At 44.5% G+C, this 24,267-nt stretch overlaps 2 non-coding genes across 2 annotated transcripts; one reads left to right on the top strand and one right to left on the bottom strand.

Moving 5' to 3' along the window:
• Nucleotides 1-17,468: 17,468 nt before the first annotated feature.
• On the bottom strand, nucleotides 17,469-17,540 carry trnaa-ugc (transfer RNA alanine (anticodon UGC)). Its single transcript has one exon. It is a non-coding gene; the product is annotated as a tRNA-Ala (tRNA).
• A 3,947-nt stretch (nucleotides 17,541-21,487) lies between these two features.
• On the top strand, nucleotides 21,488-21,569 carry trnas-uga (transfer RNA serine (anticodon UGA)). Its single transcript has one exon. It is a non-coding gene; the product is annotated as a tRNA-Ser (tRNA).
• The last annotated feature ends 2,698 nt before the right edge of the window (nucleotides 21,570-24,267 follow it).

Raw genomic sequence — 24,267 nt, 5'->3', positions numbered from 1 at the left:
TGATACCTGAAAAATACACGCATGATGAATGCGCGAGAGTTCAACAACATAAATGCAGGAGCGGAGAGTTTACCCCCAGATCTGATGTGGCAACCTTCTTCAGACTTCCAATGTGTGGTGTTAAGTGTAGACTCTTATACGGTTCTAGAGCTATTCACACTTACCTAGATACATGTGTAGACTGCACATTTAAACAAACGTGCGAGGAATTTTCAATCACAACATCCCAAAATGAGCCACCCACAAATTATAAAATAGATGAAATAGCGGAATATGAATGTTTTGCCAGTGGAGGATTCACTAACACGAAAGGAGGGATTCATGTGGGTAACACAGCAGTTAATTGGAAAGTAACATGGGTATTGTCTTGGTTTCCAGAGGCTAACATGAGTGATCCATTTGTAACTAGACCAGCGTGGTTTGAAAATCCCCAACCAATAAACCAAACGTGTGAGAACATAACTATGACTTTGCCTACTGTGTACCTTCTAAGTAATCAAAATTTTCCTGTAGCTGATAGCTATTGGATGTGTGGAGATAACATTGTACGTAACACAATTCCACCACGGTGGATAGGACTCTGTACATTAGCGCGACTAAAATTACCAGCAGTTGTGATGTATGATGGTATAAATGATATCCTCGAAATTGAAGAGAAAATCGCTAAACTAAACAGACACAAAAGGCAGATCGACGATACTAACATATACACTGACGCTCTGGGTCTACCGGCCGGGATCCCAGATGAGTTTAAAGCCCAGGATGAGGTTAGAGCTGGACTGGAGTCTATACTTCCCTGGATCACCATCAATAAAGATGTTACGTGGATAAATTACATTTACTACAATCAACAGAGGTTTGCTAACATAACGTCTGAAATACTCCATGCTTTTGGTAGTCAACTGCATGCAACTAGCATAATGACTCAGCAAAATAGACAGGTTCTAGATTGGTTGACAGCTGATAAAGGAGGAGTTTGTCAAATGTTTGGAAAATATTGTTGTACTTTTATCCCAAATCACACAGCTCCTGATGGAATATTTTCTGTTGCTATGGACAAGTTGACTAAACTTAAACTGGAGCTTAGAGAGAGTGCTGGAAAGGGGGGAAAGATATCATGGGATTGGTTAGACCAAATTTTAGGAAAATGGGGAGCCGTTTGGGCTAAGGCAGGACTCAGTGCCTTAATAGTCTTAATACTAGTTCTCTTTTTGACATGTTGCATCATCCCCATCGTGAAAAGACGCTGCACACGGGTTATGGACGAGCATATGATGATGACGGCTGGACTCCAACGGGCTCAAATGTTGAACATGATGACTCCCGTGCAAATGGCACAAATCTGCTAGAGGGAGGCTGAGGATGGGAGAATTCCGGACTTGTTTCCCAATCCTAACTTCTTACAGGACTCTGATGATGATGGACGGAGCACAGAGTGAGGTAAAATTAACTGTCGTTTGATTAAAGGAGTGAATCGCATAGGATGATGGACTGTGGATTTGAAGTCCATTGAAGAAGGAATCCCGTGGAGAAACAGATTGTGGACTCTTAATTTGGTATAATCACATACAGTGAGACATTATTTTGGTTGAATTATGCTTTTTTCTTTTTCTGCAGTCCTTTTATTTGCATTATCAGCACCACTCTCATAACTCATTAGTATTCAAGTTGGTTAATCATGTATGTTATATGTTTTGGTTTATGAATGTACACTGTGGTGATAAATCGCTTCTCGTAGAATTGTGAAGGTTCATGATGAAGGTCGCTAGCGGGGGGGCCGTAGAGGAATCTCCTGCTCAAAAACAGCCGGGCAGGTTTTCGCCTCTGCAAAATGTGAACCTAATAGGTGAATGGTAAAAACTTGTGCGTGTCTATTGTGAAGCGGAATATTTAATGTAAATATCAAATACGATATTTAAGGGGGGATTATGTAGGGGCGTGAGTTTATGTAAGACATACTGGTCTCCAAGTAAACAGGGTATTGCTAGTACAAGGTCTTAAGTTCAGGTCATATGAGGACGGGAGGACTGGATGTTCCAGTAAACCTGTACCCCAGTATCTTGCCAAACAGGATGCACCTTGCTGAAGAGAAGCACGTACACACGCATGAGTAATGACGTCAACAAAAGGTATAAAATGTGAATGCAAGTTGTAAGGAGGGTTCTGTCTGTATGTAAGATGTGAGGTGGTTGATCTGTGCATTAAACCCGCAAGAGGCTGTAAGATGATCCATCGTTGAGTCTCGTTTGTCATCTCAACTTGAATGAGAGATCCAAGGTCAACTCCTACACAACCAAGCGTGAAAGTGAGCCTGCATTGTCTGATCTGGAGCTAACAGGGAATTAGCAAGTTAGCAACTGTTCTAGAGTTGCTGCTGAGTTGAATTTGAATTTATTTGTTGAAAGGTTCCAGTTTCTATGAGGTCAGGGCAGATTGGTGTGGATCTAAAGGTCCCTGTTGATCCCAGGACATTGTTTTGACTCATTTGAACATTTTCAAACCCTCGTTGCTCAGATTTTACATGAATTTGATCATGACTTTAGACAAATGTTCTGTTTATTAATTAAATAATCACTTCAGTTATGAATTTAGTGAGTCAACCAGACTTGGTCCATGACAAAAGTTAGTCTGGTTATTATTCAGTTTCCAGTCAGTAGGGACACACACACACACACACACACACACACACACACACATACACACACAGCCTGTCTTCAGTATAAAATGGTCTGTCAGGTTCTCTCACGTTGGAAGATTTCTCTGACTCCATTGTGAATAAAGAGATTCTTCATCTGCCACCTGAGTCTTGATCCACTGATTCCTCTGATCCACCTCTTTCTGCTCCAGCAAGGCTGACATGGATCAGGTGGGTCCATGTCATCCAATCAGGAGGTTTCTCCTCTCAGTTAATTTTCTTCATCCCAGTTTAGATTGATTCTTCTCAGCCTGATGAAGGAGCATCTGATCAGGTGTTTGACTGCTTGTTAGTTGTAATTCCATAGACTTTGAACTCAGATGTTATAGACTTAAGAATGCAATGTGACATCACTGACATGACAGGATGGCCCAGTCATGTGACTGAAGGAGCTGAGAGCTTCTACACATCATTGTTGATGGTGTCTTCCACCATAGTCAGCAGCCACAACTCCTCTATCAACACCTGTCAGAGACCTGCTGGAGGCCCCACTGAGGTTTGAACTGGGATCACTGGATTCAGAGTCCAGAGTGCTCACCATTCCACCATGGAACCATCAAAGATGAAACGTGTGAGACAAACTATGGCACTAATGTATGAGGGACTACAGTGGTTTTCTGGATCTAATTTCCACAAACAAATGATGATTTGGGTAAAGGTCTGACAAAGTCTGACAAACATACCCTGATTTTTTCACAAACAAATTATGATTTTTAGACAGTGACACAGGGCTCTTATTTTGGAGGGCCATCAGGATGTGAAATATCCCAGACGTCTGAGATCAGAGTGTTCACTTTGATCTCAGGGTCCTGAATTTGGAGGTTCTTCCTTTGGTCTCCAAGTTCTAACTCCCATCTGACTGAATCCTTTTTTTAATGAACTCCTCAGACCCTGATGATGTCAGGAAGAAATCCAGACATTCAGTTCTCATCTCAGCTGTTCTGACTGAGACGTCAAGCAGTCAGGAAAAAAGTGTTACGACCCAAAGAGGGACCTTTACAGGAGCTAACAAAGTGTCTTTTTTCCTAAACTACTTGAGGAACTGGTTAAACCAGTAAAATATGCATTTGTGTGTGCAGACCAGTGGGGAGCCTGGGTGAGTGGAAGGATGTTTACCACCAACACAGAACCCAGACTTTAGTCATGTGATGAGATGGAGACTCTGATGATGAAGTTAATGGACAAAATGTGAATTGAAGGATGAACACAAATGGGTTTTTGAACCAAACACATTTCTCCAGCAGACTTTGATCCAACATTTGTAGTTAGAGTTTGGTGGCTGCTCCATGTTGGAGGAAACCAGGCGATGTTTGAACGTCACAGGGAAGCTCCTTTGCCTCTTCTGCTGCCAGTTCAACCACCCACTCCCATCAGTGGAGAGCAGCTTCAACTGGGTTTGGAATTTACCACTGTGGATGCATAGGAATGTGGAGAAAATGTCCTTTGTCAGAAGTGGGATTTGAACCCACGCCTCCAGGAGAGACTGTGACCTGAACGCAGCGCCTTAGACCGCTCGGCCATCCTGACAGACACTGAAAGTTGCAGACTTCAATATTAAATGAATTCATTCACTGAAAAAGTAGGATTTTTGTTAACATTAAACACAGTCTGAGTTCATGGCAGGAAGACATGAGTGTGTGTGTGTGTGTGTGTGTGTGTGTGTGTGTGTGTGTGTGTGTGTGTGTGTGTGTGTGTGTGTGTGGTGTGTGTGTGTGTGTGTGTGTCAAGTCACAACAAAAGTTCTCTGGCCCATAACCCAGAGGTCGATGGATCGAAACCATCCTCTGCTAAAGGAACAAAATAAAATGAACCTGCATCTTTAGAAATGTGTTTCTGTTAAAAAGAAGTTCATAAGGATATTTTCTTCCTCCACAATCACCAACCATTGTGAGAGTTAACAACAGTCCACTTTCTGACTGAAGCAAAAGTAGACTTCAAAAGGTTTTTCTGATTCAACATAGCAGCTAAATTTCCATTTCCATTTCCTGAACAGGACAGGTTAAAAAAAAGGGAATGTCATGACTTCCTCTGTATGTTAGTATATGAACGACTAAAAATGTTCATGCCCAGTTTAAAGTTAGAATTGAATTGAAAATACAAAAATCTCAGTGTTGTAAACTGTTTCAAACAAATTCTACTGTTGAACAGTTCAAGTGTTTCTAATTCAGATTCAGATTCAGATTCAGATTCAGATGACTTTATTTATCCCCGAGGGGCAATTAAAGTACGGTACCACTGAGCATGACATTAAAAAACAATAGAAAAAAAGAGGGACATGACAGTGGGAATAAATCAGAGAATAAAAATAAGATTAAAGATAAAATACAATAAATATACTACATACAGTATGTACACAATGTAAAATGAAGAGTAAGGTGACTGGAGTGAGTGAATAAAGTGCAGACAATGTAAACAGTATAAACAGTGTAACAGTGAATGAAGCTGAATGTGCTCTCTTATACTTTCCTCTATTGTGTTTCTTTCATGTCCTCCTGAGATCAAAGACAGAATTCTAGGTACAAATAAATACACTATCAAAGCCCCCTGATGACATCATCATTAATTCTCTCTTTGATCTGGAGGCTCTTGCTTTAATCTTGGCTTTGAACTGACGAATGTTTCCTGACAGGTTGCTGTTTTCACTCCAGAGCAACCAGTAGTTGATCCTATCAGACCAGTCTGATGAACGAAGCTTTTCACTATCAGTGGAATCACTGGGGAAAGAGACTCCTCCTGTCAGATGAAGGCTTCACTGTGTTGAGGAGGGTTTGTTCAGATGATTCTGGAAGAATAAATCAAAACCTCATCATTGAACATGAACATTAATCACTAATGACTGTTTCAACTGAACCTACTGGATACTGTGGTGCCTGATGAGGAGACAACTTGGGTATAAAGTTGCAGAAGAGGGTTTTTGGAGGGAGATTTAGATGAGATGGTTTCCAAATCAAATCGGTTGTCACAAGGGAAAGTCTGCATTAAAACACTTATCAGTATCACTAAAGGAGGCAGAGGAGGAACAAAACATGTGGCACTCTGAGCAGGAGAGAGGAGAACAAGAGGGAGAAGCCATCGTTAGCTTAGAGTGGAGAATTTACAAGGCAGGAAGACTGTTGCTACAAGAATGGTGGTCTTTTAAACTTCAGCCAAATAAAGCAATTCGGTATTAATTTTTGGTGGGTAATTAGTCAACGAAATAAGGAATTAGCAGGGATGATCACACTTTAGCTAGCACAATGAAGCAAGGCTCTACGTTCAGCAACACAGAAAAAGGAGTTGAGGTCACACGCTTCCTGCAACCAAGGTCAAAAATCCAGGACGGACGAAGGGGAGGACGACAAGACAAAGACACAAGAAACAGAGATAATAACCATAAATTCCATAACAACCATAACAAATATAACCATACAGAACATATATAACTAATATAACAAGAAAAGCATTAAAAAATATGTCACCTCTGGTCAAATACCCTGATTTGCATTTGTGTCTGTCAGCATTTTCATTTTCATGTTAAAGCCTCCTCCAGAATGAGGGGAGGAGTCATGGGCAGTTTTCTGTGTTGTCTGCAAACTGAATTACAGGAAACCTGAACTTCCACTGTCAATGTATCCAACTGATTCATAATTTTTTGATCTATACATAGACAGCTTGTAGTTATTGCCCACACACACACACACACACAAACACACACACACACACACACATTTTGTGAAACAACTCAGGAGTCATCAGGTGTTTTACTCAGAGGGATTCATTCATGATAAATGAGCATGGAGGAGACCCAGTAATCATCAACACAAGCGTCACATGAGCAGGTCACCACCCACTTTTATTGATTGGTTCTTGTAAGAATCACTCCTAACGCCATCAGGAGGTCATTTTTTGTCTGCCCTGTCTCAACTGTTGGAGCACAGCTACAGCCTGAACTCTGCCACTACCTTATCCCTCCCTACCAACGTCATACAGACCCACTATCTGGACTAGCCTGACCCCCCTGACCCTCAGTCACTCGTAGTGCCTCCCACCGGAGGGAATAGGAGCATCTGTGAGCTCTGACTGTTGGGATGCACATCCATGTGATGGAAGAGCTGTTTTAAACAGGGAATCATTTGACCTCGTGACCTGTGTGGGCAGGTACAGAGGGACGATTCCATCATGAAAAATAATATCACTAAACAAATGGGTCTTTAGCTTCTTTCTGAAGGCGTCTTCAGCGTCCTCATGTCCAGTGGGAGAGCGTTCCAGAGTCTAGGAGCTGCAACCTGGAAGGTTCACTCTCCTTAACTGAGGCTGAATCCCTGTGGTCAGGGAGGATAAGGGACCCCACAGGTGTCATTAAAGTGCTTTAGACTGCAAAGGACTCAGCTAATCAAGCTGGGATCAACTGCTGTGGTGATCAAGGTATCATCATATACAACAAACAAAGAAAACAAAGTTGAGGAAAAGCACACAAAGAAAGAACGATGAACATAAACAGAGCATCTTCTACACCAGATGTCACACGGCTCAGTAGACCTCTGGTTTGACCCGTAGCAGGTCCAGTCTCCAGGGTGCCCCCATCATTCTGCTTTTCAGTTGCAGGACATGCAGCAGAATCCCATCGCTCCTCTGCAGAAGAACATATGAGAGCGTCTGCTTGCTCTTCTCTGACTGGACGTAGGGGAGAGTCTGTTTGCTCTTCTCTGGCTGGATGTAGGGGAGAGTCTGTTTGCTCTTCTCTGACTGGACGTAGGGGAGAGTCTGCTTGCTCTTCTCTGGCTGGATGTAGGGGAGAGTCTGCTTGCTCTTCTCTGGCTGGACGTAGGGGAGAGTCTGCTTGCTCTTCTCTGGCTGGACGTAGGGGAGAGTCTGTTTGCTCTTCTCTGGCTGGACGTAGGGGAGAGTCTGCTTGCTCTTCTCTGGCTGGACGTAGGGGAGAGTCTGCTTGCTCTTCTCTGGCTGAACGTAGGGGAGAGTCTGTTTGCTCCTCTCTGGCTGGACGTAGGGGAGAGTCTGCTTTCTCTTCTCTGGCTGGACATAGGGGAGAGTCTGCTTGCTCTTCTCTGGCTGGACGTAGGGGAGAGTCTGCTTGCTCTTCTCTGGCTGGACGTAGGGGAGAGTCTGTTTGCTCTTCAGAAGTTTGCTGGACCTTCACTTGAAGGTCATGATTTTCCTCTTTCAAACAGCTTTTTAAATCATGAAGATTTCCCAGGAGCACTGTTCCTTTTCTTCTTTTGTATTCTCACTGCATATAGAAGATTCTGAACTTCACCGTTCAGACTGTCACTCTTTGTGGGGTCCTGGTCCTTCCTTGATTCAAGGTGGGCCAACTCTGCAGTGAAGGTCTCTGTCTCCTGAGATGCAGTAGAAACTCGTCTCCTCAAACATCCATTTTCTGCCTCTCTCTCCTCACTCTGGGACCTCAGCTGTTCAAGAGTCGTCTTCTTCTCAGTGAGTTCTTCTCTCATTTTGTTCTTCTCTGCCTGGATGGAGTTGAGCTCACACTTGAGGTCACACTTCTCCTTGCAAACCATCTTCACCTCAAGCTGAAGATTGTGGACTTGTGTGTTCAGGTCTCTGATCTGAGTCTGGTTCTCCTCCCTCACAGATTCAAGGTTGCCCACCATGGCAGACATGTTCTCTACCAGCTGATATGCAATAATCTTCTCTTGTCCAAGACTAGAAACCTGTCCCCACAAATTCTGATTTTCTGTCCATCTCTTGTCACACAGAGACTGAAGCTGATCAAGTGCACTTTTCTTCTCATTCAGGTCTTCCTCAAGACATTTCATCTCCACCTGTTCTCTCTCCCTCAGAGACTGAACGTGGGTCAGCTCTTTTCTGAGCTCATTGTTCTCTCCATCAACCTTCCTCCCCTCACACTGAAGACTGTGGACTGTTGCGTTCAGATCTTCTATCTGAGTCTGGTTCTTGTCCTGGACCGTTTGGAGGTTGGCCACCACAGCAGTGAGGTTCTGCAGCTCCTGGATTGCTCTTTTATTCTCCCGTTCAAGAGTAGAAACTTGTTCCCTCAAATTCTGGTTTTCTGCCTGTGTGTTGTCACTCAGAGACTGAAGCTGCTCAAGTGCAGCTTTCTTCTCAGTCAGGTCCTCCTGCTCTGTCAGCCTTAGAGATGGAGGAGCAGGATCACATTGACCTGGATCATTCAGTGGATAAATACAGCTCCTACTGAGATCTACCAGATCTCTGAATGCTCCAACTATACAATCCAATGGAGTCATAGCCTTCTGTCCTGGGTTGATCTGAAGATCTTGAGCCAGACTAAATCTCCTGGAACTGTCAAGTGTTTAAAGACCAAAACTGCCCCATAAATGTGGAGTCTGGATTCTTTTCTATAATGTGACGGCAATGACAGTCCTGCAAAGTGACATCACTGACATGACTTGATGACATCAGTCACATGACTGGATGACTTCAGTCACATGACTGGATGACTTCAGTCAAATGACTGGGTCATCCAATCATGTGAATGGATGACAGTGTAGATGCCAACGTAGAGGTTGGGGAAATAGTCTCTGAGAATCCAGCTTGAGCCCACGCCCTCCTTGTTCTTCAAAAACCCAAACAGCGATCATCAGTCTCCCTCAAATCCTGTACTTGGGTTCAATGTTTCTGTTCCATTTTGCAGCAGTAGGTGTCGCTGTGATACCAGGTTCAGTTCAAGATTCCCAACTCCAGCTCACGTTGGTGACCTCAGTGGCAGGAAAAATGGTGCTTCAGTGGATCATGTGGATCAACTCATGTGTGTCCTCACTGCTCCACAGGTCTGTCAAATGTTCTGTAAAAAGTTGGACCCAGCAGAGCTGCTAGATTAGGAGTTGATGGAGTTGTTGCAGATACCAGGGTCCAAAGTCCAGCTTGAACCTGGTTTGTACCAGTTCTTTGTCAAGCTAGCAGCCATTCTTTTCACTGCCAAGCTAAAGTGACTTCTGTCAACAAAGGTCAACATACAAAAGGATATTTCTACTGGCAGTTCAAGATTTTGATCAAACTCCTTTTTCAGAGCTGGAACCTTCCTCTTGCGTCAGCTTCCTGTTCCCATCTATATGTTAACGGTCAGTTTTGACCCACGTCTTCAATCAGCTGTCAAATAAACTAAAACAATTTTCTATCCTCCAAGTTGTTTCCATCTCTTGGTGACCTTGTTAGGCTTCCTTATCCATGGAAATATTGATTGATTGATTGATTGATTGTGTGTGTTTAGATGCATGTGTGACACTTCTGTGTGTTCTCTGCAGAAATGTTTCCTGCAGTTGAAGCACAATCCATTTGTCCTGCTGTCCTGACTGCTTGGGCAGTCCTGACCCTCTTTCTTTTGGAATCAGGTCCTGAGTGGGGTTGTGGCTGTGGCTGTTCTGGTTGGTGTTGAGGCAGGGCTGCTGAGGAGGATGCTGTTGCACTCTTGGTGGATGTGGGTCCACAACACAAATGCATTCTATGCAGACACATCAAGGATGGTCTTTGTTTGTTGTGTTGTTGTGCAGGTCGATGGGAGAACGAGGCTGATGGGAGTCCCTGAAGCTCCCATGACTGGGAGAGGAGCTGCTGGCAGTGTTGCTGACAGTGCACTTCTGACTTCAGGTTTGGCTCTGATTGTTGCTTTTTCATCTTATTTTGATAACTGGTCCAGACAGACCCTCACTATTTGATCATTCATTGAAAAACATTTGTTGGTTTTATTTTGTTGAACTAGAGGTTCCTGACAAAGTCAAAAATCCTTGATACAATAAACAAATTGATGTGGTTCTTTGATGCATTTAGAACCTCCAACAGGTCACACAGGAGGAAGGTTAAATCCTGTGACCATCTTCATAACAGCTGCTGACCTTGTTTTAACTATTTGATGGTGCTAAATATTGCCAGCTTGCTAACATGAACTAGCTAATGTTGCTAGCTAGCTAATATTATTTTCTAACTTCAGGCCTAAATTTGGGATTGACTGTTAAAATTGTTCACCTCACCTTTGTAACACCAGGTTTTGTCTTGATGATGTCATTGTAACTGCCTTTCTGATTCTAAAATATAAATGCATCCAAGAATAAAAATGTAAAACTGCCCCTCCATGGAAACATCAAATTTAATATATTGACTTTAATGTCTGTCTTTGATCTCTAAACTCTGACTCTCCTGTCATTGGTGCTGACTGAATTCTACCACCTGACAGACTGGGAAGGCTCATATTAGTGATGGGATCCAGAGAGGAATGAAGGTCTTTTTTCAAAGTAACTTGTTATTTTGTTCTTGGTTGTCATGGTGACTCGTGGTATCAGGGCTACATTGATGATGTCATTTTGTCGTGGTTGTGCACGTGTGCCACTCAAAGTGAACACACTCACAGCTGATTGGACCAACTCAGATCAGCTGTTCTGAACCTGATACTCAGAGTTTCCATCTCAGTGTCAACTCAGGAGTGACTGAGGAGAAGAGTTTCAGAACAGCCACAGTTGGGGGACTTCCATCCAGCAGCCATTTTCTATCCCTGTAAGGGAGTGAAGGGATCTGGAGCTGCTGGGTTCAAGTGGATCCAGAACACAAGATGGAGGTCAGTCAGGACCCCAGAAGGAGACCAGCATCTGGAAGGTGGAGATGCTTTAATCTGACACCGTTGTGTCAACAGTTCTGAAATCTGAACAAAAGTGAACAGTAGTATTTCCACCTGCTACTCCTGCATGTATTCAAGTGAACAGGAACACAGATTCATGCTCAACTTCTCCTGTGTGTTCATCCACAGTCACTAAACAACAACAAACCAAACAAAGGGGTTTGCTAGCGTGGCTGCTGAGGTAGAAAGGCTCTGTACAAATTGAGTCCTTTTACCATTTCTTTCCTGCTTCTAGCAGCGCTGTCGTCACTTCCTGTGACTGTGGGAGGGAAGGAGTCCCCCTGTTACTTCCTCTTCAACATGCCTTTAGCAGACCAACTCGCCGACCAGCACAGTGAGGTAGTGTGGCCGGGTGGTCCAAGGGGCTGGATTAAGGCTCCAGTCTCTGTGGAGGCGTGGGTTCAAATCCCACCACTGCCATCATGTCCCAGGTCACTAGAGAGGTGTGGCAGGTCTCTCTGTGCTGGAGGTGTTGGCTGCTTTTATCACTCTGGGAAGAAAATGTCCTGAACTTGAGGTGTTCTCCTCATCTTGAACTCTCCAAAACAACAATGTGCAGTGACGCTGAGCTGCCTTCAAGCCAACAACATGGGCACAGTGTACCCAGAGCCACAGGCTCCTCCCAGTATATGCAGCACTGCCAGTGACCTCTGCTTCAGTGTAACGGTGACTCTCCAAACGGAACCTGATCCAGGACCAGCTCAGGAGGAGCCATGGAGCAGACAGGCTCTCTGATTTAATGCTGCTGGATATTGAGAGGAACATCCCACTTGACTCCAACAAGGCTGCTGATGTCTTCAAACCCAAGACCAGAAGAAGAACCCTCCTCTGAGTCCACAGACCTGAGCACCGCTGCTCTGACTACCACGTTACCTCCTGGTTATCAAGGTGAAGTCAATAAAATAAATAATAATAATAATAATAGAAATAAATAATACTAAATCAAGGCCTGTTTAATAAATGGTGGAGCAGAGTGGTGCAGAGGCTGTGTGCTGGGCCCAGAACCTAGAGGTTGATGGATCAAAATCATCCTCTGGTAAATGAAAGTCTTTTTTTTTTTTAAATGTGAATCTGTTAAAAGAGGTGGAAATCAGAATTCAAACCATTGTGAGAGTTAATAACATTCTACTTTTCCACTGAAGCAAAAGTAGACTTCAGAAGGTTTTAGTGATTCAACATAGCAGCTAAGTTTCCATTTCTATACTGATTGTCTGCAATGGTTCGTGGGGGTGGAGCCTATCACAGCTGACACCAGGTGATGAGCGGGGTTCACCCTTCATGGGTCGCCAGTCCATCCCAGGACCAACACACACAGACAGACAACCATTCACACTCACAGTCATTTAGAGTGTCCAGGTAACCACTACCCTCTTGATGTCTTTGGACTGTGGAAGGAAGCTGGAGAACCAGAGAGAACCCACACAGGAACAGGAGAACATGCAAACCCAGAACCTTCTTTCTGTGAGGCAACAGCACGAACCATCGCACCATTTTGTCCCCTGGAAATGCCACCAGAGTGTTTGTATTTTCTGTAAAATCAAGTACACATGAACACACTACACTAATCTCAGGGGTAGTGGCACACTGGATAATGTGTCTGACTACAAATCAGAAGCTTCTAGGCTCAACTCCTGGCCAGCTTCATTAAAACTTTACACTGAGAAGCTTTCATTTCCTCTCCTTCTTCCCAGGATGGTTCCACCTCAGTGGAAAGGTTAACAAAATCCTCATCAACTTCTCTGGTCCAATCATATTTATGGTGGCACACAGAGACCAGATCCAGAGTCAGAGCTGAGACTTCAGTCTGACCACCTTAAGATGGAGGAGAAGAAGCCCTGATTTCTGGGTCTCACAGTCTTTTTACTCTCTTGGCTCCACCCACACAGGGCAGGAGAACATCCTCATAGTGAGTCAGTGTTTTTCCATGTTTAACCCAATCAGCTCTAAGTGGTTAAGAACAGGTGAGTTAGTGTGTGTGGTTTGTTCTAATCTGATGTCCAAGCTGCAGGGAACAGCAAAGCCAAACAGTACAGAAGCCTTTCAGCATTCATGCAGACTGGAAAGAGGCTGAAATGCTCCCTGCTTCTGGAAGGAGCAGAGATGGAGCCAGAAAAAACACAGAATTTACCCAGACTCTGATTTGAACTAGCAAGAGACTCAAGCTGGTCATGAAGTATGATTGGCTGCCTCTTCGTGATGTCATTCACACACACCTGTATAATCATGTTGTGAGTTGAGGGGTGGAGATCGATGAGTCCTGGAGACGTTCAATAATGTCCACAACTTTGGCACCAGGAAGACAGCAGGTGATGGCACCTGGGAGTTCAACAGACCTGATGATTGAACCACCAATCACAAGGATTTCAGCCTCCATTGTAAACAGAGAGTTTAGATGAGAGAGAACCTGCTGTCAGCCTCACCAGTCAGGGCAGTGGCAGAGGCAGCAGAGTTGAATGAAGCAGGATCACCTGGCAGGTCTCAGCTGGAGGTGATGACATCACTGGCCTCAGTCCTCACCAGTGCTCTGCCTGGCAACAGGGACGATGGGGAGAAACCAGTAGAAGCACTCTGAGAGTTGGAGACAGCAGGAGGAGAGAGACCACGACAGAGTCACCCATGGGAAACGGTTGGATCCACTCAGGACAAACTGGACAGACACAGATCAAAGACAGAATTGATGATGATGTCATCACGAGGCTTTGATAGTGTATTTATTTGTACCTAGAATACTGTCTTTGATCTCAGGAGGACATGAAAGAAACACAATTGAGGAAAGTAGAGGAGAACATTCAGCTTCAGTCGAAACACTTGAACTGTTCAACAGGAGAATTTGTTTGAAAGTTTACAACACTGAGTGACAGGATTGAAGAGGGAAGTTTCTTTCAGTTTAATTCTAACTTAAAACTGGGGATGAACATTTTTAGTAGTTCATATTCTAACATACAGAGGAAGTCATGTCATTCCCTTTTTAAAAAAAGAAAAAACATGTGAAGCTCCTCCCCCCAGCTCCAGATGGACAGACAGTGTTTAATCAGGATGTGCCACCTGCCTGTAGCCACTGGGTCAGTTTACTCTTCGAGCAGAGCAAAGTAGACACATGAAGGTCGTCTGGAGAGAATTGCGGAAGAAAAATCCGTCTCCCCTTCTCCACAACAGATGAACACAGGAGAGGACGGACATCAAAGGGGCTGAGAGCAACACTGCTGGACTGTGAGGGGCGTCCAGCTGCAGCCAGGAGACAAACAGGGATGCTGCTTGAGGACATCATCCAGGAGGCTCTCCATGGTGTGGAGCTGGGATCTCAGACTGGAAGCTCTGGCTGCTGAGTTGTCCAACCACCCGTCACATCACCTCCTGAGCTCTTAGCCTCCTCTTGACCAGGTTCTGGATGCGGACTCAGCAGGAGACAGGAAAGTAATCAATGTTGAAGGAATTTCAAAGCGCCCATCAACCTGCAGGACAAACTCCTTCACTGTGTGGGAGGTTCAGAGTCCCTGGTTTGATTGCAGCTTTGACCTGAGCAGGTGTTCATCCACATCTCAGTAACAGGGGACACTTTATCACAGCAGTGGACAAACATCAGCATTCATCACCCAGCAGCTCCTCTGATCAACAGAACAAGTTCAAGTATTCTGAGAAGGAGGGCATGGATCCCTCTACCTCTCACATGCTAAGCTAGCACTCTACCATTGGAGCTAAGTCCCTGCTAATGAGCAGCAGATGATGGAGGTTGACCTTCATGCAGGGTTGGATGACCTTCACCAGTTGGAGCTTCTCTGGTTGACCAACATGTGGAATCTCTTTCAATACTCCAGTGGTGGTTTAAGTGGTGACAATATGGGTTAGTGACTGGGAGTGAGTGAGTGTGTGTGTGTGTGTGTGTGTGTGTGTGTGTGTGTGTGTGTGTGTGTGTGTGTGTGTGAGAGAGAGAGAGTGTGTGTGTGTGTGTGTGTGTGTGTGTGTGTGTGTGTGTGTGTGTGTGTGTGTGTGTGAGAGAGAGAGAGTGTGTGTGTGTGTGTGTTTGTTTGTGTGTTTATATGCAGATTTTTCCCTGGAACAACGGTTTTTATTTGAAGCAAGAGCCTCCAGATCAAAGTCAGAATTGATGATGATGTCATCAGGGCTTTTCTTGTTTATTTATTTGTACCTAGAATTCTGTCTTTGATCTCAGGAGGACATGAAAGGAACTCAACTTTAAAAAGTATATGAGAGCATTCAGCTTGGTTAGAAAACATTTTGACTGTTCAACAGTAGAATTTGTTAGAAACAGTTTACAACACTTTGAATTAAATTGAAGATAAAAAAAACCCTTCCACACTTAAATCCTGTCTCTAACTTCAAACTGGGGATGAACATTTTTATAATCAATCTGTGTCGATGTGTTGGCCCTGCCATGGACTGGTGACCTGTCCAGGATAAACCCCGCCCCTCACCTGAAGGCTGCTGGGATAGGCTCCACCCCCATGAACCATTGCAGATCATCAATAACCAAAGCTACTAAGGAGGATTACAGAGTTAAGGAGTCAGTGACTTAATAGAGTCTAACAAAGGGTTGAACCTGAATGAGACAGTCACCCTTCAGTCCTTTTCCCTGTTTGAGGACATCACCATTGTGTATACGGTTCCCCCTATTCCTTAAGATAGCCAACTGAATCCTTCGCTCTTTAGAGCCTTTTAGGAATGCAACTGCTCCAGCCACATCTGGCCCATCTTTATGTTTAGACTCTAAATGACGAGCCATTTTACGGTCAGGTTTTGAACAAAATGCACAATAAAATGTTTTATTGTACAATCTGCTGCCATCGTGTTTTTTTTAAGCATAGGGATGGTATCTCAGGTCCCAGGTGATTTTATGCATTCAGTGTGCTTGGGTGCTGTAAGGAAACTTCTGGACATTTGGCTGAGGGGGCCTCTCAAATTCCCTTTACCTGCCGGCCTTGTCAACCGGATGTCTGACTGTTTGACAGGTTTACGCAATCATACTCCTGTAGAATTTGCCAGGAAACCTGAACACTGAGGGAACTTGATAGGTGGAAAGCAACCGGATTTAGGATGTTTTTACTGAACATTGGGCCTGTCATTCTACCTTCATACCTGGACGCAAACATCTACAAAAATGTCATGCTGCTGTTTTCTGGCATTGCCATTGTAGTCAGCCAACACTCTCTTCATTGCACTGGCAGTATTCTGAGACATTGCAGCAGATGTTTGATACACTGGACCAGAGAGGAAGACCTGCTCAGCCTCCAGCATGGACCAATTCTGCAGCTCAGTGATGACCACTAGGGATTCAGCATTGAGTTCATTTTAAACTTTTTGGAGGAAACAACTGTAAATTAACCAGCAGTTACTGGTGATGCGCTTCACAGTTTCCAAGCTCAAACGGCCTCCTGCTTGTTGGACTCACAATTTCCAAAAAATGTAGACATCAAAAGTCAAATCATGTTTTTGTTTGGTTTTGTGTTGTTTTGTTTTTTACTGGAGGAAAAATTCAAATTGTGATGATGTGTCTGACTTAGAAATTGAACCCCCCAAAAACCAAAAAGTCTCCTTCTTCTTTGCCGTGATCTCTGAGCTGATCATGATTGCTCTCATCAAAAATCCTTGGCAGCCGACCAGTCACACACAGCCCCCCCCCCACACACACTGAGACATGCAGCAGCTCACAGTAACTGCCTCAGTCACACAGCTGATAGACTCCTTTCTATAACAAGATAAGCAGTAGAAAATAGATGGAAGTGATGATGAACTGATGAACAGGTGATTTGTCCAAAAGTCAACATCAGATTCATTTCCAATCTGTGGAAGCAGTTTCATCTTGAGGTTCCAGGTAAGAACAGCCAGCTGTGGGCTGACACACATCTCTTCAGGAGCACTTCTATGCTCCAAACTTGCCAGGTTGAATTGTGTCTGTATTCTGAGGGCAGCAGGAGGACGGAGGAGTGAGGACACACACATTTGGAACTGAGAGCAGCTGTGTGTGGGATTTCCCCTCCAAAGATAAAACCAGCTCCTTCATGCTGGCTATGAAGGCTCACAGTCACACTGACGCAGCTACAAATACTTTGATATGCAACAGACTGGTTTCTCTTCTGGTTGTTTGTTATCAACTGTTGTCACATTTATGGATCAATTTAGCTGATAAGATGAAGGCTCCAAAGGACCAGCTGGAGATGCCAGGGATTGAACCCGGGGCCTCATATATGCAAAGCATGCGCTCTACCACTGAGCTACATCCCCTCTGGTAGAGTCACTGTTTAACTGATGCAGCAAACACAAACACAGACACAACATTTTTATTCTTCATTTTAGGGATAAAAAGGAACTCAGCCTGTGATCTCAAAGGCTCTGTGATCTCAGGAGTTTCACTCTGATGTCAGCCCACACAGCCTTAGACCACAGAGGCAAGTCAGGCTCCAGGAAGCTGCAGCTGCTCCGTTCTCAGTCCAGTCCAGAGTGAAGGTTTCCCTCTCAGAATCTTTACAATCCAGCCCAGATCCTCACTGACTAGCAGGAGTCTTTGACCAGGAAATGAGAATTATATTGAACGTCTGCTCATCCTCAGAATGAAGTAAAAGTATTTGTGTTCCTAAAATAATGTCCAGATGCAAAGATCAATTATTAAAATTGATTGGCTCTAAACGGACCCATCATCACTATACAGTTGCAAACTGAGGACTGGAATATTTAGAAATCCACAGACGCTCATAACAACTGGTAGTACAAGTACACAGTAGAGACGACTGTAGGAAGTAGCAGTTGTGAGCCTTGAAGAAAATGCCCCCATCACATTGTCAGTGTTTCAGTGACTGGCATTGTGAAGAGACTGAGACAAAGTCACGTTATGAATGGAGGGCTGAGTTGGAGCAGAGGGGGGCAGGATCCTGGGGGTGGACTGTCTTTAGGAGGCTGAGGTGTCTGGTGGTCTTGGTGGACCCTCTGTATCTCAAGCTGAGACAACAGAGTCCTGTGTTCTTGAGTCATTGTCTATAGTCTCTGTTGTTGGAGAGCTCAGTGTGGTCCCTGATGGTCTAGTGGCTAGGATTCGGCGCTCTCACCGCCGCGGCCCGGGTTCGATTCCTGGTTAGGGAATGAGTTTCTCATTCAGGTTCAACCCTTTGTTAGACTCTATTAAGTCACTTACTCCTGCAAGGACAAACTCTGTAAAATATATCCATGGTGAGGCCTCCCTCAGGAACTAGAACACCAAAGATGAACTGCACTTCATCCGTGAAGCTCAGTTGTGTTGGTGTTCTATGAAGTACTGCCTTCAGAAAGGCACCAAGGATGTCCTGTTGGTCCTCACTGTCCAGGTAGACAGTCTCAGGAAGAGGATCACACATCTAAAATACAGTACAAATACATCCATCCATAGTCTTCCGCTTGTTCCTACACATTAAGGGTCACTGGGGGGTGGACCTATCCCAGCGTCAACGGGCGAGAGGCGGGGTTCACCCTGGACAGGTCGCCAGTCCATCGCAGGGCCAACACATAGAGACAGACAACCATTCACACTCACAGTCACACCTACTGTCAATTTAGAGTAGTCAAAGTACAAATACATATTTATTTTTAAGAATCAATGTATTACAAGTACTTTCAGGAAAAAACTAACCAAAATGTTCTTAAAAAAACAAAACAAAAATGTTCTTAGCAAAAACCTCTTCACCGTGTGTGTACCGCACATCTGTAAAGTGAGTGTGTGAGAGTGTGTGAGCGTAAGTGTGTAACAGTCAGTGAGCGTGACAAGAACTCCTGAAACGCTTCATCAAAGTGCTTTCAAATCTTGTTCAACTGCAACATTCATCCATTCAAACCTGACCTCATCGGTTTGGCATTGTGAAGTTTGTCACTTCAAATCTTCATTCAAGACAATTTCACCTTTAATGCGTGGACTTTGGGGGACAGTTGAAGTCCATCCAGATCCAAGAGAAGTTTTTGAAACACTTCAGAAGTGTAGCACAGTCATGGGGGACATGCAAGGTTGAGGGCACCCATCAGTCCCATTAGCAGTGTACGGACCTGGGCAGCATTCCTGCATGTAGGCAAAGTCAGAGTAGTCAAAATAGTACATCCAACTCTGTAGCGCCACCTAAGTAGAATACCAATGTTTGAGATCCTGCTTGTTCAGCATGAATGTTCCAGCAGTGGTCACCTACCTGTGTACTTTCCAACAGTCACCAGTCACTCTTGGTGCCACCCCTGCTTGCGCCAGTGTCTCCAACAGTGTCTCCAACAGTGTCTCAGCAGCGCCCGTGATCTTAGCAGGACTGATGAGCCTGTGGTTCAGGAACAGGTCCTTTCTAATTGTGCAGATGAGTTTTCTGTTCCAAAGCCTGGATCGTATGTTTTCATGATCTCTTTCAAAATAGTCATCAGGTATTTCCTCCCCACGTGTGGTTGCTCTCACATGAATGCTTCATCACCAGTCATCAGTCCACTGTGTGTTCATGGCAGCATTGAGCAGCAGTCAGACAACAGTTCTTAGACGCTCCATGAGTTTGGCTGAAAGTTCCCGATCCATGAACCCGTCTTCATGATCCAGGTATGGTCCTGCACACCCTGAAGCTTCCTCTGGTGGAGATTCCAGCTGCCTGGCCTCCATCTCTGAATACACTCGCTGGCCCTCAGCTTGTTTTGTTCCATACAGTCAAAAAGAAGCAGAAATAACATCACCATTAAACAGAGGTCAAACAGCCAGAGCAGCTCAAAGGCAGGGATGGGGTTCCTCACCCCTCCTCCCCTAAAACAAAAGGCACGTGGTCAATATGGGTGTTTGAAAGCAAAGGTCATGGGCTAGAAGTTTTAGTGGTTTACTCAATCAAATATTTATTTTTTAATGATATGATCATACAGAGAGGCTCACCGGACTTTTCCTCAACAAAAAAAGGTTTCAAATGTTGAAAAGCACACCAGTAATTTATCATTGCATCAGTTAAAGACAACAATACATAAAGAAATTGCTTACCGTTGCAATCGGCCATTTTCCAAAAAACAAAGACTTCTCTCCTGGTGAAAAGAAATGAAGAGTCGTACGGTCCTCTGAGGTCCTGTTGTGTCTTTTGGTCAGAGACAAACAAAGTGTGTGCCAAGTCGGCTGTGATGAATCTCCCAGTAAACCAGGGGTTGGGTTCCCCACACCTTCCTCCCCTCAAACAGAAGGCCAGACGTGTGACTTGGAACACCAAACAGGACCAATGGTCTGTTTGAGGCTTGAGGGAGGACATGTCTGTCTTCTTGCAGTAGTTACTTTCCCTGGTGAGTAGTTACTTTCAGAGTGGAGGAACTCAGGTACTATCTCAGTTACATTTTGGCAGAAGTAACTAGTAACTATAACTACCTACTTTTGCAAAGTCCCGTGCCAGACACTGAACATGAGACACTTGCGGTCTCTTGGTGTGACAATCAGCCGCTCTGTGACAGCAGTGGAGACACCAGCAGACAGGGCGGAACCAACTGGAGCAGAGGAGGAGGAAGTAGCCCCACTAGAGCCCTCCCTCCCTCTCAATCTTTCTCTCTCTCTCTCTCTCTCTCTTTTGTCTTTTCTTCTATTTATTTGCCTTCTGCTGTCTGTCCTTTCCTGCTCTCGTTTAAAAACCAGCCGCAGCAGACGTCCGTTCCCATGATGAAAATGATTGTAAAAGATAGATTTGTTTTCCTCTTTAAGTTTCGAAGCATTTTCAGATTCATGAAAAGATCATCAATCAGTGTCGTATTTCAGACAGACTTCTGGTCCGTGAGGACGAGGAATCCAGCACAGATCCACAGAACTCCAACTGCCATCTTTGATGATTCCGTCTCAGTCTGTAGGGTGGAGAGATCCTCCTGAGTCAACGAGCCCTTTTAGGATCCACCTCCATTTATGGATGGAATTTATACAGCATCCACTCACCAGTGGCGTCTGATATTCAACAATAAAGATTCCCAAGTCACCGTCCAACACTGGCTGGAGCAGCAGAGCTGGCAAAATGTCATCTTTTCTGTCATTGTTTCAAAATGTCCTCACTAAGATGGTTATTAATTCCTCATTCTCAGCTGCTGCAGCCTTTAAAGAAAACCTTTGACTGGTGGCTCTAACAAAGATCAGATGTTGTCTCCTCTAGAACATCAAAACGATAATAATAAAGATAAGAATAAAGATAATTTGGTGAATTTCAGTCTCCTACAAATGTGTGTGTGTGAATGTGGTTGTTGTGGCCGAGTGGTGAAGGCGATGGACTTGAAATCCATTGGGGTCTCCCTGCGTAGGTTGGAGTCCTGCCAACAATGTTCAACTGTTGATGGTCCATATCAGACCTCTTCCCCTACTTTGTGCTCCAGTTGTCTCCTCATCAGGCACCACAGGATCCAGGAGTCAAAGCAAATCATTAGTGACTTTAAAAATGGCCATCAAACACAAAATAAAGCTTGGAATAAGTTTCGAATTTAATTTTATGTTGACATGTTTCATCCATTTCACCACTGTCCTTCATCACAGCATTTAACATCAGGACTGCTCCCAGATCAGCTCCATGATCAGAGATCAAAGACTGAAGCAGGAGATCAAAGACTGAATTCAGAGATCAAACACAGAATTCAGAGATCAAACACAGAATTCAGAGTTCAAACACAGAATTCAGAGATCAAAGACATAACCTTGGAGGCTAAACCCCCCCAACAGTTTCCATTTCAGTCAAATCAGTTTTATTTTTTTAGCGCCAAATCACAACAAAAGTGATCACATGACACTCTACAAGTAGAGCAGGTCCAGCACCTCAGTCCTACCATCAGTTAACACCCAACAATTCTTCATCAGCAAGCACATCCTGCAACAGTAGTGACTAAAACCTTCTTTTTAACAGGCAGGAACATTGATCAGATCCAGGATCAGTGGGAACTGATGTCTGCTTTGACCCCCTGGTGAAAGAATATGTCCTGTCTTGTCTCCTGTCTTCCTCCATTATCCCCCCCCCAGGGGATATACAGAAGGGAAAAGAGGGAAGAGGTAAAGAAGGAGAGAAAGAGGAAGATAATGATAGACAGAGGAGGACATGAACAGGTGATGCTGAGGCTGGCAGCTGGAGCCTCTTCAGGTCTATAGCCTCCTCCAGCAGCAGCAGCAATCAGGGATCTGGGAGGTGGGGAAGCACAAAGGCTCCAGAGAAGAAGATGAGTTAGTAAAACGAATGAGTCTAGGAAGAAAGAGGAGGAGAGAGAGGCCAAGTGCATCATAGAACATCCCCCAGCAGTCCAAGCCTATAGCAGCATATGTAAGGGCCAGCCTACGCCAGCTCTGACAAGCTGAAGGCTTTGGTTCCAATTCTAGTTTTAGAAATTCTAGGGACCACAAGTGAACCTGCATCCTGGGAACGAAGGGTTCTAGCTGGGTAAGAGGAGAGTAGGAGTTCTGATATGAAGGAGCCTGATTGTTGAGGTCTTTGTATGGTCGAATAATTTTGCATTCTGTTCTGAATTTGACAGGGAGCAAAGAGAGAGAAGCTAATCCAGGAGAGACATGGTCTCTGTCATTACCATTACTTGTTGCACTTTGTAGTTTGGCCTTGGTGTCTCGCAGTCTCTCTGTGTTTCCACAGATCCACCAGAGCTCCAACCGCCACCTGCATCGCCCCCCCACCCCCCTTATTCCCTACTGTTACACCGGCCTGCGCTCCCCTCCCATGAACCAGTCTGCCATCCAGTCCCCCATCAAGCTGGCTTGCCCTCCCTGCCTCCCCTTCCATGAACCAGTCTGCCATCCAGTCCCCCATCAAGCTGGCTTGCTCTCCCTGCCTCCCCTACCAGAAGCTTCCTTCTTCAACTGTTATTAACATTTCCATGTTTCCCACATTCTGCATTGTAAACTGGTTTCTTGTCTGTAACAGCATCTACTGCACGTCTGTCCGTCCTGGGTGAGGGATCTTCCTCTGTTGCTCACCCTGAGGTTTCTCAGATTTTTCCCTGTTAAAAGGGTTTTCTAGGGAGTTTTTCCTCAGTCGATGTGAGGGTCTAAGGGCAGAGGATGTTGTTATGATGCCATGAAGCCCTTTGAGACAAACTGTTTGTGAAAACGGGCTCTACAAATAAAATTGCCTTGCCTTATTTTGAGGTTCGTAGCAACTCTTACTACATGACTGTCAGCATCACTTTGAGGTTAAGAGTTGCTACGAACCTAAAAATGATGCTAACAGTAATGCAGTGATAGTTGCTAATCAACTCAGTGATGCTTACAGTAATGTAGTCAGTGTTTCGAACAACCTCAAAGTGATGCTGAGAGTCATGAAGTAAGAGTTGCTACTAACCTCCAAATAATGCAACAGTAATGTAGTAAAAGTTGCTACGAACCTCCAAATAATGCGACAGTGATGTCGTATGAATTGCTAATGAACTCAAAACGATGCTAACAGTAATGTAGTGATAGTTGCTAATGAACTCAAAATGATGCTAACAGTAATGGAGTGAAAGTTTCGAATAATAATAATAATAATAATAATACATTTTATTTATAAGGCGCCTTTCAAGGCACTCAAGGTCGCCGTACAACAGTTTAAAATAGATAAATGAATAAAAAAAAAACATGCACGATTTAAAAGAACAACAACAGAAGTCCCTAGGAGAGCACAAGAGAGGGCATTCAGCCATATGCCTGTCTAAAAAGGTGAGTTTTAAGATGATTTTTGAAGGTGTCAATGGAGTCAATGTTTTTGATGTCAGGAGGGAGGGAGTTCCAGAGGCGAGGGGCAGAGCAACTGAAGGCTCTAGCCCCCATGGAGGTTAGACGGAAGAAGGGGACATTGAGGCTGATGGAGGAGGAAGACCTGAGAGACCGGGTGGGAATGTTGGTGTGGAGAAGGTCTGACAGGTATGAAGGCGCGAGGTTATGGATGGTTTTGAATGTATGGAGGAGGATCTTGTAGTCAATGCGGTGTTTTATGGGAAGCCAGTGGAGTTGATGTAGAACGGGGGTGATGTGACTGATGACAGGCGTTCT

Source organism: Aulostomus chinensis, chromosome 1, assembly GCF_037954235.1.
Source record: "Aulostomus chinensis isolate RoL2024-O1b breed Wild chromosome 1, RoL_Achi_v1.0, whole genome shotgun sequence".
NCBI lineage: Eukaryota > Metazoa > Chordata > Actinopteri > Syngnathiformes > Aulostomidae > Aulostomus > Aulostomus chinensis.
This window is presented reverse-complemented; position numbering and strand designations above follow the sequence as displayed.